The following is a 13,344-nucleotide window of genomic DNA, read 5'->3' as shown; positions in this document are numbered from 1 at the left end:
TACTAACTGCCAAACAGGTCTAATTACTAAAGACCATACTATTTAAATCCTCCTATTATATCAATTTTGGCTTAAAACATCCCAGGTAGGTAAGAGTGGATTTCTGAAAAATTCATAGACTGAGCAGTAAGTGGTCCTACATAAAACTTACAGATGAATTTGAGAAAATACCATGACTCAAAAAAAAAAAAAAAAAAAAAATCAACACCCTGGACTGAATCCACTCATATTTACCAATTAGATTCCCCATCACCTCTTAAGAACAAGGACCTTGTCTTTTTTAACTTGGTTTTCAGACTCCCAGCATTAGCAGACACTCAAACATAAAATGAACGCTCCCCTGAAAACTGAGTGAGCACTTTAAATTCTTCTAATCATGGACTATACTTGAAAAGAGAAAGGAATTTAATACCTTTCTTTAGGGACTTACCTGATTTACATTAGATGTGGGCCACTTAGAACATCTTTTCATTCTTCCTTCCCATTCTAAAATATTTACTATGACCTAAAAACTATTCTTAAAGAGTTGAAGGGAGTTGCGGCTAAGTAATAAATCACAGAGACTCATTCTGATGTGAGAAATATTCAAATGTTTTTGATCACCTTCTGGAATTGAGATCAGAGACCTGCCCTCAACTTCACTAATCATGAGAAGAGGGGTGAAGGGATCCTAGAGGGTGACCAGCAATTCATTAAGGAGAGAAAATGGTGCTAGAAACTTACACTGGAAAAGTCCATTGAAAATGTCCACCCTAAGTTAAAAGCAAGTTAAAAGCTTTAATGAGAACTGGCTTATGACAGCAATTGCCAAAACTAGTGGCAGCCAGTCCACTCTCAGCTATGTCCACACTGAAACGCTGATAAAAACAAGGAAATCAATGTAAACTAACAAACACTTTTGCATTTAGTAATACTGGTGATAATGAGCCAGATCCTGAGAGACACTTCTTACAATAAAACCAGGGACAGGTAAGTGTCTGAGGAAAAAAAGCAAGGTCGGCCTGGAAGGTTCCTTCCCATGCGTTTCCCTAGCTCCAGTGACAAATCTTGGTGGGAGAAACAGCCTATCTGAAGTGGCCTAGACTGTTGCATCATCCCAGAGCAACCACAGCCATTGTTACTGTTCATTCTATATCAACTGCTATACACAGCCAGGATGCAGGGAACAAGCCACTGCACATTGTGTCCTGGTATATGGTAACAGGAAGGAGCAGAAGAAGAACTGCCCATACAGTGTCCTATGAGGAAGATCATTCTCACACTGCATTTACGCAAAGATAAAAAACACAAATGTTTCCATTTATTATGAATAATTCTTCCTTTAAATAATCCCATAAAATATAATGGTAATGGACCATCCCTCATCACAATAGCAAGCTGAGCTAGACAAACCACCAATAGATACCAAGAATTTGGCAAAGCACAGTCCACTTAGACTAGTCTTTGAGCTTGCAACCGGGCCAAGAATCCTGAAAATAAACAAGGTAAGTAGTGTGGGGAACCAAAGAAAATCCTCCCAAACAAATAACAAGGACAAGTAACCCATAAGCAACAACAGTAACAATTTAAGAAACATCAACCATCCTAACGGACAACAAATAACAGGCAACAATCACTAACAAACAATTTTTTTTATAAACTAATAACTTTTCTTTTCAGACAATAAATTTACTTTTTATTGGTGCTCAATTTGCCAACATACAGAATAACACCCAGCGTTCATCCCGTCAACTGCCCCCCTCAGTGCCCGTCACCCATTCTCCCCCACCCCCCACCCTCCTCCCCTTCCACCACCCCTAGTTTGTTTTCCACAGTAAGGAGTCTTTATGTTCTGTCTCCCTTTCTGATATTTCCTACCCATTTCCTCTCCATTCCCCTCTATTCCCTTTCACTATTATTTATATTCCCCAAATAAATGAGACGATATAATGTTTGTCCTACTCCGACTGACTTATTTCACTCAGCAAAATACCCTCCAATTCTATCCATGTTGAAGCAAATGGTGGGTATTTGTCATTTCTAATGACTGAGTAATATTCCATTGTATACATAAACCACATCTTCTTTCTCCATTCATCTTTCGATGGACACCGAGGCTCCTTCCATAGTTTGGCTATTGTGGACATTGCTGCTATAAACTTTGGGGTGTAGGTCTCCCAGCGTTCCATTGCATCTGCACTTTGGCGTAAATCCACAGCAGTGCAATAGCTGGGTCATAGGGCAGGTCTATTTTTAACTCTTTGAGGAACCTCCACACAGTTTTCCAGAGTGGCTGCACCAGTTCACATTCCCACCAAAAGTGTAAGACGGTTCCCTTTTCTCCGCATCCTCCCCAACATTTGTTGTTTCCTGCCTTATTAATTTTCCCCATTCTCACTGGTGTGAGGTGGTATCTCATTTTGGTTTTTATTTGTATTTCCCTGATGGCAAATGATGCGGAGCATTTTCTCATGTGCGTGTTGGCCATGTCTAGGTCTTCCTCTGTGAGATTTATGTTCATGTCTTTTACCCATTTCATGATTGGATTGTTTCTTTGGTGTTGAGTTTAATAAGTTCTTTACAGATCGTGGAAACTAGTTCTTTATCTGATACGTCATTTGCAAAGATCTTCTCCCATTCTGTAGGTTGTCTTTGAGTTTTGTTGACTGTATCCTTTGCTGTGCAAAAGCTTCTTATCTTGATGAAGTCCCAATAGTTCATTTTTGCTTTTGTTTCTTTTGCCTTCATGGATGTATCTTGCAAGAAGTTACTGTGGCCGAGTTCAAAAAGGGTGTTGCCTGTGTTCTCCTCTAGGATTTTGATGGAATCTTGTCTCACATTTAGATCTTTCATCCATTTTGAGTTTATCTTTGTGTATGGTGCAAGGGAGTGGTCTAGACTCATTCGTCTGCATGTGGCTGTCCAATTTTCCCAGCACCATTTATTGAAGAGACTTTCTTCCAGTGACAGTCTTTCCTCCTTTGTCGAATATTAGTTGGCCATAAAGTTGGGGGTCCACTTCTGGATTCTCTATTCTGTTCCATTGATCTATGTGTCTGTTTTTGTGCCAGTACCACACTGTCTTGATGACCACAGCTTTGTAGTACAACCTGAAATCTGGCATTGTGATGCCCCCAGCTATGGTTTTCTTTTTTAAAATTCCCCTGGCTATTCTGGGTCTTTTCTGATTCCACACAAATCTTAAAATAATTTGTTCTAACTCTCTGAAGAAAGTCCATGGTATTTTGATAGGGATTGCATTAAACGTGTAAACTGCCCTGGGTAACATTGACATTTTCACAATATTAATTCTGCCAATTCATGAGCATGGTATATTTTTCCATCTCTTTGTGTCTTCCTCAATTTCTTTCAGAAGTGTTCTGTAGTTTTGAGGGTATAGATCCTTTACCTCTTTGGTTAGGTTTATTCCTAGGTATCTTATGCTTTGGGGTGCAATTGTAAATGGGATTGACTCCTTAATTTCTCTTTCTTCAGTCTCACTGTTAGTGTATAGAAATGCCACTGACTTCTGGGCACTGATTTTGTATCCTGCCACGCTACCAAATTGCTGTATGAGTTCTAGCAATCTTGGGGTGGAGGATTTTGGGTTTTCTATGTAGAGTATCATGTCATAGGCGAAGAGGGAGAGTTTGACTTCTTCTTTGCCAATTTGAATTCCTTTAATGTATTTTTGTTGTCTGATTGCTGAGGCTAGGACTTCCAGTACGATGTTGAATAGCAGTGGTGAGAGTGGACATCCCTGTCTTGTTCCTGATCTTAGGGGAAAGGCTCCCAGTGCTTCCCCATTGAGAATGATATTTGCTGTGGGCTTTTCGTAGATGGCTTTTAAGATGTTGAGGAATGTTCCCTCTATCCCTACACTCTGAAGATTTTGATCAGGAATGGATGCTGTATTTTGTCAAATGCTTTCTCTGCATCTAATGAGAGGATCATATGGTTCTTGGTTTTTCTCTTGCTGATATGATGAATCACATTGATTGTTTTACGAGTGTTGAACCAGCCTTGTGTCCCAGGGATAAATCCTACTTGGTCATGGTGAATAATTTTCTTAATGTGCTGTTGGATCCTGTTGGCTAGTATCTTGTTGAGAATTTTTGCATCTGTGTTCATCAGGGATATTGGTCTATAATTCTTTTTGGTGGGGTCTTTGTCTGGTTTTGGAATTAAGGTGATGCTGGCCTCATAGAACGAATTTGGAAGTACTCCATCTCTTTTTATCTTTCCAAACAGCTTTAGGAGAATAGGTATGGGTTCTTCTTTAAACGTTTGATATAATTCCCCTGGGAAGCCATCTAGCCCTGGACTCTTGTGTCTTGGGAGGTTTTGGATGACTGCTTCAATTTCCTCCCTGGTTATTGGCCTGTTCAGGTTTTCTATTTCTTCCTGTTCCACTTTTGGTAGTTTGTGGCTTTCCAGAAATGCATCCATTTCTTCTAGATTGCCTAATTTGTTGGCGTATAGCTGTTCATAATATGTTTTTAAAATCGTTTGTATTTCCTTGGTGTTGGTAGTGATCTCTCCTTTCTCATTCATGATTTTATTAATTTGTGTTTTCTCTCTCTTCTTTTTAATAAGGCTGGCTAATGGTTTATTTATCTTATTAATTCTTTCAAAGAACCAACTCCTGGTTTTGTTGATCTGTTCCACAGTTCTTCTGGTCTCAATTTTGTTGAGTTCTGCTAGAATCTTTATTAACTCTCTTCTTCTGCTGGGTGTAGGATCTTTTTGCTGTTTTTTCTCTAGCTCCCTTAGGTGTAAGGTTAGCTTTTGTATTTGAGTTCTTTCCAGTTTTTGAATGGATGCTTGTATTGCAATGTATTTCCCCCTCAGGACTGCTTTTGCTGCATCCCAAAGATTTTGAACGGTTGTATCTTCATTCTCATTAGTTTCCATGAATCTTTTTAATTCTTCCTTAATTTCCTGGTTGACCCTTTCATCTTTTAGCAAGATGGTCCTTAACTTCCACGTGTTTGAAGTCCTTCCAAACTTCTTGTTGTGATTTAGTTCTAATTTCAAGGCATTATGGTCTGAGAATATGCAGGAGACGATCCCAATCTTTTGGTATCGGTTCAGACCCAATTTGTGACCCAGTATGTGGTCTATTCTGGAGAAAGTTCCATGTGCACTTGAGAAGAATGTGTATTCAGTTGAGTTTGGATGTAAAGTTCTGTAGATATCTGTGAAATCCATCTGGTCCAGTGTATCATTTAAAGCTCTTGTTTCTTTGGAGATGTTGTGTTTAGAATACCTATCGAGTGTAGAATGCGCTAGATTGAAGTCACCAAGTATAAGTGTATTATTATCTAAGTACGCCTTAACTTTGGTTATTAATTGATTGATATATTTGGCAGCTCCCACATTCGGGGCATATATATTGAGGATTGTTAAGTCCTCTTGTTGGATAGATCCTTTAAGTATGAGATAGTGTCCCTCTTCATCTCTCACTACAGTCTTCAAGGTAAATTTTAGTTTATCTGATATAAGGATGGCTACCCCTGCTTTCCTTTGAGGACCATCTGAATGGTAAATGGTTCTCCAACCTTTTATTTTCAGGCTGTAGGTGTCCTTCTGTCTAAAATGAGTCTCTTGTAGACAGCAAAGAGATGGGTCCTGCTTTTTTATCCAGTCTGAAACCCTGCGCCTTTTGATGGGGTCATTAAGCCTGTTCAAGTTCAGAGTTACTATTGAAAGATATGAGTTTACTGTCATCATGATATCTATTCAGTCCTTGTTTTTTTTTTTCAGTCCTTGTTTTTGTGGATTGTTCTATTAGACTTCTTTTTAAAGGGGAATTTTGAGAATCCCCCTTAAAATTTCTTGCAGAGCTGGTTTGGAGGTCACATATTCTTTCAGCTTCTGCCTGTCTTGGAAGCTCTTTATCTCTCCTTCTATTCTGAATGAGAGCCTTGCTGGATAGAGCATTCTTGGCTGCATGTTCTTCTCATTTAGGACCCTGAATATATCCTGCCAGCCCTTTCTGGTCTGCCAGGTCTCTGTGGAGAGGTCTGCTGTTATCCTAATAGTCCTCCCCATAAAAGTCAGTGATTTCTTGTCTCTTGCTGCTTTAAGGATCTTCTCTTAATCTTTGGAATTTGCAAGCTTCACTATTAAATGTCGAGGTGTTGAATGGTTTTTATTGATTTTGGGGGGGGGTATCTCCCTATCTCCTGATTCTGAATGCCTGTTTCCCTTCCCAGATTAGGAAAGTTTTTAGCTATGATTTGTTCAAATACATATTCTGGACCTCTGTCCCTTTTTAGCTCCCTCAGCAACCCCAATTAAACATAGGTTTTTCTTCCTCAGGCTGTCATTTATTTCCCTTAATCTATCTTCTTGGTCTTTTAATTGTTTGTCTCTTTTTTCCTCAGTTTCCCTCTTTGCCATCAACTTGTCTTCTATGTCACTCACTCGTTCTTCCACCTCGTTAACCCTCATCGTTAGGACTTCTAGTTTGGATTGCATCTCATGCAATTGATTTTTAATTTCTGCCTGATTGGATCTAAATTCTGCAGTCATGAAGTCTCTTGAGTCCTTTATGCTTTTTTCTAGAGCCACCAGTAGCTGTATAAATAGTGCTTCTGAATTGGCTTTCTGACATTGAATTGTAATCCAGATTTTGTAACTCTGTGAGAGAGAGGACTGTTTCTGATTCTTTCTTTTGAGGTGAGGTTTTCCTTCTAGTCATTTTGCTCAGTGCAGAGTGGCCAAAACAAGTTGTATTGGGAAAAGGAGAAAAAGAGAGGAGAGAAAGAAGGAAAGAAAAGAGAAAAAGAAAAAAGAAAAAAGGAAGAAAAAAAGAAAAAAAAAGATTAAAAGAAAAAAAAAGGGTGAGGGAAGAAGCAAATAGAAATCAGAAAGAAAAAAAGAAGAAAAAAAAAAAAACGGGGGAGTATCTTCTGATTCTGTGTAGTTTAAGTCCCTTGACTTCCCCTGGAACTTGTCCGTCTAGTTGGTCTTCTGGGGGAGGGTCCTGTTGTGCTGATTTTCAGGTGTTAGCACTTGGGGGAGCTGCTGTGCCCCTGCCTGGTGCAGGGCTCAGTGGGGGCTGTTTACCCCGTGAGGCCCCAGGAGGAACAACCCAGTGGCAGGGCCAGCTCTGGAGCCCTGGAGTCAGCCCCCGCAGTAACTCCGGAGCTCTCCATCTGCAGGGCCTGGAGGATCCGGCCGGGGCCGCTGATGTGCTCAGCTCCGGGCAGGAGTGTCCATGCGGTCCTGGGCCCTCCCGGCCTCTGCCTGTCCTGGGAGGAGGCCGGATCCTGGGATGTGTCCCGGCGCCCTATGCTCCGGGTTCTACACTGTTGGATTCGCGCTCCCGCCCCGCAGCCCCCTCTGCGGAGCCGCCCCCGAGCCTTTCCGAGCTGCTCCGGGTCCCGCCGTGCGCGCTGCAGCCCTTAGGGAGCTCGGCGCACTCTCCCGGGGCGCAGGTGTCTGTTAGTGTCCCAGGGAGCCCGAGGGCATCCCCTCCCTCCTGGGTCCTGCTCTAACTCCCTGCGAGCCCCTTTCCGCCTGGGAAGGTTGTTGCAGCTCCTGCTCCTCCGGGACGGGGCTCTCCTGTCCTGGGGACACTCGCCCCGGCCTCAGCCCGGCTCCTCGCGGGGCCCCTCCCCCTTGGAGGCCTTTTGTTTCTTTATTTATTTCTTCCCCCCGTCTTCCTACCTTCATAGAAGCGGGAACTCTTCTCACTGTTTGTTCCAGCTGTTCTGTCTTTAAATCTCAGGCCGAATTCGTAGATTTTCAGGATAATTTGAAGGTTATGTAGGTAATTTGGTGGGGACAGGTGACTGGGGACCCTACTCTTCTGCCATCTTGCCCTCCTACTACTACCAATTTAAACAACATGCAACAGTAGCCCACAAAAACCAACAAGAGGGACTCTCCTAGGCAAAATGATTTTGTCATGTAAAATAAGAGGAACAAGTATTCAAGATATCAGAAATAAAGTACTTGATGAAGTCCCAATAGTTCATTTTTGCTTTTGTTTCTTTTGCCTTCATGGATGTATCTTGCAAGAAGTTACTGTGGCCGAGTTCAAAAAGGGTGTTGCCTGTGTTCTCCTCTAGGATTTTGATGGAATCTTGTCTCACATTTAGATCTTTCATCCATTTTGAGTTTATCTTTGTGTATGGTGCAAGGGAGTGGTCTAGTCTCATTCTTCTGCATGTGGATGTCCAATTTTCCCAGCACTATTTCTGGAAGAGACTTTCTTCCAGTGGATAGTCTTTCCTCCTTTGTCGAATATTAGTTGGCCATAAAGTTGAGGGTCCACTTCTGGGTTCTCTATTCTGTTCCATTGATCTATGTGTCTGTTTTGTGCCAGTACCACACTGTCTTGATGACCATAGCTTTGTAGTACAACCTGAAATCTGGCATTGTGATGCCCCCAGCTATGGTTTTCTTTTTTAAAATTCCCCTGGCTATTCTGGGTCTTTTCTGATTCCACACAAATCTTAAAATAATTTGTTCTAACTCTCTGAAGAAAGTCCATGGTATTTTGATAGGGATTGCATTAAACGTGTAAACTGCCCTGGGTAACATTGACATTTTCACAATATTAATTCTGCCAATCCATGAGCATGGTATATTTTTCCATCTCTTTGTGTCTTCCTCAATGAACTATTGGGACTTCATCAAGATAAGAAGCTTCTGCACAGCAAAGGATGCAGTCAACAAAACTAAAAGACAACCTACAGAATGGGAGATCTTTGCAAATGACGTATCAGATAAAGAACTAGTTTCCACGATCTGTAAAGAACTTATTAAACTCAACACCAAAGAAACAATCCAATCATGAAATGGGCAAAAGACATGAAGAGAAATCTCACAGAGGAAGACATAGACATGGCCAACACGCATATGAGAAAATGCTCCGCATCACTTGCCATCAGGGAAATACAAATCAAAACCAAAATGAGATACCACCTCACACCAGTGAGAATGGGGAAAATTAACAACACAGGAAACCACAAATGTTGGAGAGGATGCGGAGAAAGGGGAACCGTCTTACACTGTTGGTGGGAATGTGAACTGGTGCAGCCTCTCTGGAAAACTGTGCAGAGGTTCCTCAAAGGGTTAAAAGTAGACCTGCCCTACGGCCCAGCAATTGCACTGCTGGGGATTTACCCCAAAGATGCAGTGAAACGCTGGGACACCTGCACCTCGATGTTTATAGCAGCAATGTCCACAATAGCCAAACTGTGTAAGGAGCCTCGGTGTCCATCGAAAAATGAATGGATAAAGAAGCTGTGGTCTATGTATACAATGGAATATTCTCAGCCATTAGAAATGACAAATACCCACCATTTGCTTCAACGTCGATGGAACTAGAGGGTATTATGCTGAGTGAAAGGAGTCAATTGGAGAAGGACAAACATTGTATGTTCTCATTTATTTGGGGAATATAAATAATAGTGAAAGAGAACAGAAAGGAAGGGAGAAGAAATGGGTAGAAAATATCAGAAAGGGAGACAGAACATAAAGACTCCTAACTTTGGGAAACGAACCAGGGGTGGTGGAAGGGGAGGAGGGCGGGGAGTGGGGGTGAATGGGTGACGGGCACTGAGGGGGACACTTGACGGGATGAGCACTGGGTGTTATTCTGTATGTTGGCAAATTGAACACCAATAAAAAATAAATTATTAAAAAGATTTAAAAAAGAAAATTTCAGAAGTAACAAAATATATGGAGGGAAAAAAAAAAGAAAGTACTTTTGCTCTATTCTGTTTACATTAAGAAACTGAAGCTAATCCAAGAATATGAGACCTTTAAAAGAAAGAGAGAGAAATGAGAGATCAAGATGAAATGGCCAAGAAATGAGTGCAAACTCAGAATTAACTCCTATATTAGAAGAGGAAAGAACTAAACCTGCACTCCAAATAACCAAATGAGTGAGGCAGAGAATAGGAGATACAGTCACAGAAAGCCAAGTACACAGAGTGAAGGGATGAAAACGTGGGAACAGATGAGCAATACAGAGGAAGGAGAATGGACAATCTACATGAAAGGAAATGGGCACTCTAGAAAAAGAGGAGAGAATAAATGAGAGAGAACTACAAAGTCAATGGAACAAAGCTCAAAAGAGGCCAGCGTCTGACCAGGGAAAGATCTGAGTAGGAAGATGGAAGACAAAGAGGAAGAGGAGGAGGAGGAGGAGGAGGAGGAGGAAGAGGAGGAGGAGGAGGAGGAGGAATTCTGTAAAAAAAAAAAATACATATATATATATATATATTAAAAATCCTGTATTGAGATAAAAGAAAAAGTTACAAGTTGAAAAAAATATTAGGATGATATAAGAATTTCCATTGGCAATACTGAATGTGAAACATAAGTGACATTCACAGTTTTTTGAAGGGGGAAAAAATCAGAAGCAAAAGAATTCTTTTTTTTTTTTTTTTAAGATTTTATTTATTTATCCACGAGAGACACAGGGCAGGGGGGCAGAGGGAGAAGCAGGCTCCATGCAGGGAGCCCGACGTGGGACTCAATCCCGTGTCTCTAGGATCATACCCTGGGCTGAAGGTGGCGCTAAACCGCTGAGCCACCCCTGCTGCCCGAAGCAAAAGAATTCTGCATCTACATGACTTTCCACTTACACAAGGATCATAAGCACCTAAAGATGGTCTGCAAACTCACTCAGAAAATAATGACTTTGAGATAAATAACAGATGAACAAAGAACCCAAGAGTGGAGGTGGGCATGGGGTATCCAGTCAGTGGCAGTAAGCCCTGAAACCACTTCAAAATAGGGGGGTGGAGGAGTGGCTAAAATGCGTGAAGGGGAAGAGCTAGAAGAGACACAAATAAGCCCCCCACGCACCTCACCTCGTTTTGGTATTCCTACAACCTGAGTCTAGCACCACAACAGAAATGAGCAAACAAGCCCCAACTCTACATCAATCATCTATCTGCACTCAGAGCTGAAAGCTCCATCAGGTGTCTTCCAGTTTAAAATATCTAAACCCTAGACCACTGGCTTCAAGTTGGCCAAGTTCTACTGCAGAAGCTTTCCCAGCATGAGGTAGATAAAGGGACAGGAGAGCCAAAAGGATCTAAGAACTCGATGGCCACATCTGCCAACACACGCACACCCTGCCCAACAGGCTCTCCCCCCGTGCAAGATGCCCACATTACACAGGCTCTAATGAGGACAGCACCGTCATCACCCGCTGTCTCCCTCCCTGAGCTGAGTTCTTTGAGAACAGGACAGCATCACACTCAGAGTTGTAACCCCAGGACCTAACAGAACCTGGTTCACCAGATATGCTCAACAAATGATTTGGGGCAGAATGGAGCTTTGCATGAGAAGAGACACAAGACATGTGGAAACAAACATCATATTTCAGATCTCTATTTTGACTGACAGGAGTTCAGTTCTGAAGAGACATGAATGTGCCACTCTTTGGAGAGAGATAAATAGTGAAATGTTGTGAGCAGGGTATAGCTTACTGTGTTCCACCAGAAAATACTGCAATTTGTCTGAAGTGACAAGTAATGTGGAAGTGTGAATGGAGTGCTGGGCAGCATGCTGACGGCAGTGTCACCTTCTAATTTCTGCGTATTCTCAGACAGGTTTGAGTCCGTCACAACCTCTATCTCGATGTTTCTTCCACATTACACAGAAAACAGACTTGTCAGCATATATTCTGCAGGCTGCCTTCCAAACTCACATAGGAAAAAAAAACCTACAAATGACAGAGACTGAAATAGCGCAAGTCATTTAGTATCTCATGTGGCTAATGTCTTCAGGGAAAACATTTCTATAATTGTAACTTCCTTATTTGGCCTTCTGATGGGAGACATTTATAGCAACAAATGCAAGATTCTGCTAGACTCGGGAGACATGAAAACACATTTCATAGAATACTGAGGAACAGGAAAAAAATGGAGCTCCTCTAGCCACTCAAAAAGTTTATGAGGCATACACAACTGTACTTCACTTAGTATTTAAATGGATACTGATGGTGATTCTTGGTAAATCATAAATGACCCAAAATAGCTCTCCTAAGTAACTGGAAGACTTCCTTCTTGAGATTTCTATGCCATTTCCCTTACACTGAAGTAAATACCACCATGTCAAAAAAATTGTTTCTCAGAATACCTTAGTCAAGTTCACTTAAAGCCCTCTCTTGTGTACTTGGTAAACCAGAAGTCAGAAGAGGAAGTAATTATTAAACAAGCCTTGTCTCATGTTCACACTACCAGTTCTGATGAAGATTACATACATACATGCGTACATACCCAGCGCACAAAAAAGTATTCCCACAGACATCTTTAGAAACATTTGGGATGCAAATTTTTTTTGGTTCATACCTTGGTTTCATTCACTTTAATATTTTAAAAATAAGCTCATGTGTACCTAGTTTAAAAGGAATATATGGGACTCATGCAAGGCCAGATAGGAATTGTGGGAATTACCCACTTCTAAAAACCATGAAAAACAACTAGAAGAATAAAACATTTTATTATATCTATTTCAAATGTAGTATGGAAGGGTAAACCTGCATCAGCAGAATGGATGGCATGAGAGATGACAACTATGTGCAGGGGAGAGGATGTAACCAGGAAGAATGGGGAGGGTGTAGGGTAAAGGGACTTTACTAGTAGCAGACCCAGAAAACACCAGCAAAAGAATATTCACTACCAGGAGAGGGGCTTCTTTGTGGGAACTGCTCTAGACAGGTCTCAGGTCTGAGAATGAGCAGGGTAGAGCAGGAAGTACTGGGGAAGCAGAGGGCATTAAAAGTGAAAAAAGTGCAAAGAGCCAGTGCCATGTAGCAAAGAAACCACCCATTCCAGTAGCAGCAGCAGAGAAGATGCTATGCTGAAAAACTGGTAGGGCTGGCTGCCCTAAGTCTTCTACCCTCCCAGGACCCTGCAACTAGTAGATAATTCAGGAAAACACAAATAATTCAAATGGGAACAAAAAAGGCAAGTAAAACTGCCATATCCACTATAAGAAAAAAGATTATTTCTCAGCATAAGAATATTCACCAGAAAAATATAGCCACAAAGCTAGAAAGGTATAATAGTATATTTCAAGAATTCAAAGACATGATTACACAATAGCATGAAGGGAGAAGAAAATGTACAGAACTCAGGAAGGATACAAAGAAACAATAATTAGGAAATGAAGAATAAAGTACAAAGAACACATGAGAAAACAGAGATCCTAGAAAGCACAGTAAAGGATCTAAAGAGTGAAAAAGCACTGAAAATGAAACCAAGATCAATTGGAGACAGATAAGACAAAAGGTGACAGACATTTAAAAAAGTTATCAAAGGAACAAAATATATTTCTCCATCCAAACAAAAAAACTGAAACAATGGAACAAATCAAATATTTGAAATT

At 41.2% G+C, this 13,344-nt stretch overlaps 1 protein-coding gene across 26 annotated transcripts in view; it reads right to left on the bottom strand.

Annotated features, from left to right (window-relative positions):
- KIF16B (kinesin family member 16B) overlaps positions 1-13,344 on the bottom strand; it is a 314,538-nt gene that overhangs the window by 183,133 nt on the left and 118,061 nt on the right. The window contains exon 1 of one of the 26 annotated variants that reach the window (XM_077872133.1): positions 431-1,023. The exons of the other annotated variants lie outside the window; for them this stretch is intronic. The gene's annotated coding sequence lies outside the window, so the exon portion shown is untranslated. Of the gene's footprint in view, positions 1-430; positions 1,024-13,344 lie in introns of those variants that run through there. 26 annotated transcript variants of the gene reach the window in all.

Source organism: Canis aureus, chromosome 26 (genome assembly GCF_053574225.1).
Source record: "Canis aureus isolate CA01 chromosome 26, VMU_Caureus_v.1.0, whole genome shotgun sequence".
NCBI lineage: Eukaryota > Metazoa > Chordata > Mammalia > Carnivora > Canidae > Canis > Canis aureus.
This window is presented reverse-complemented; position numbering and strand designations above follow the sequence as displayed.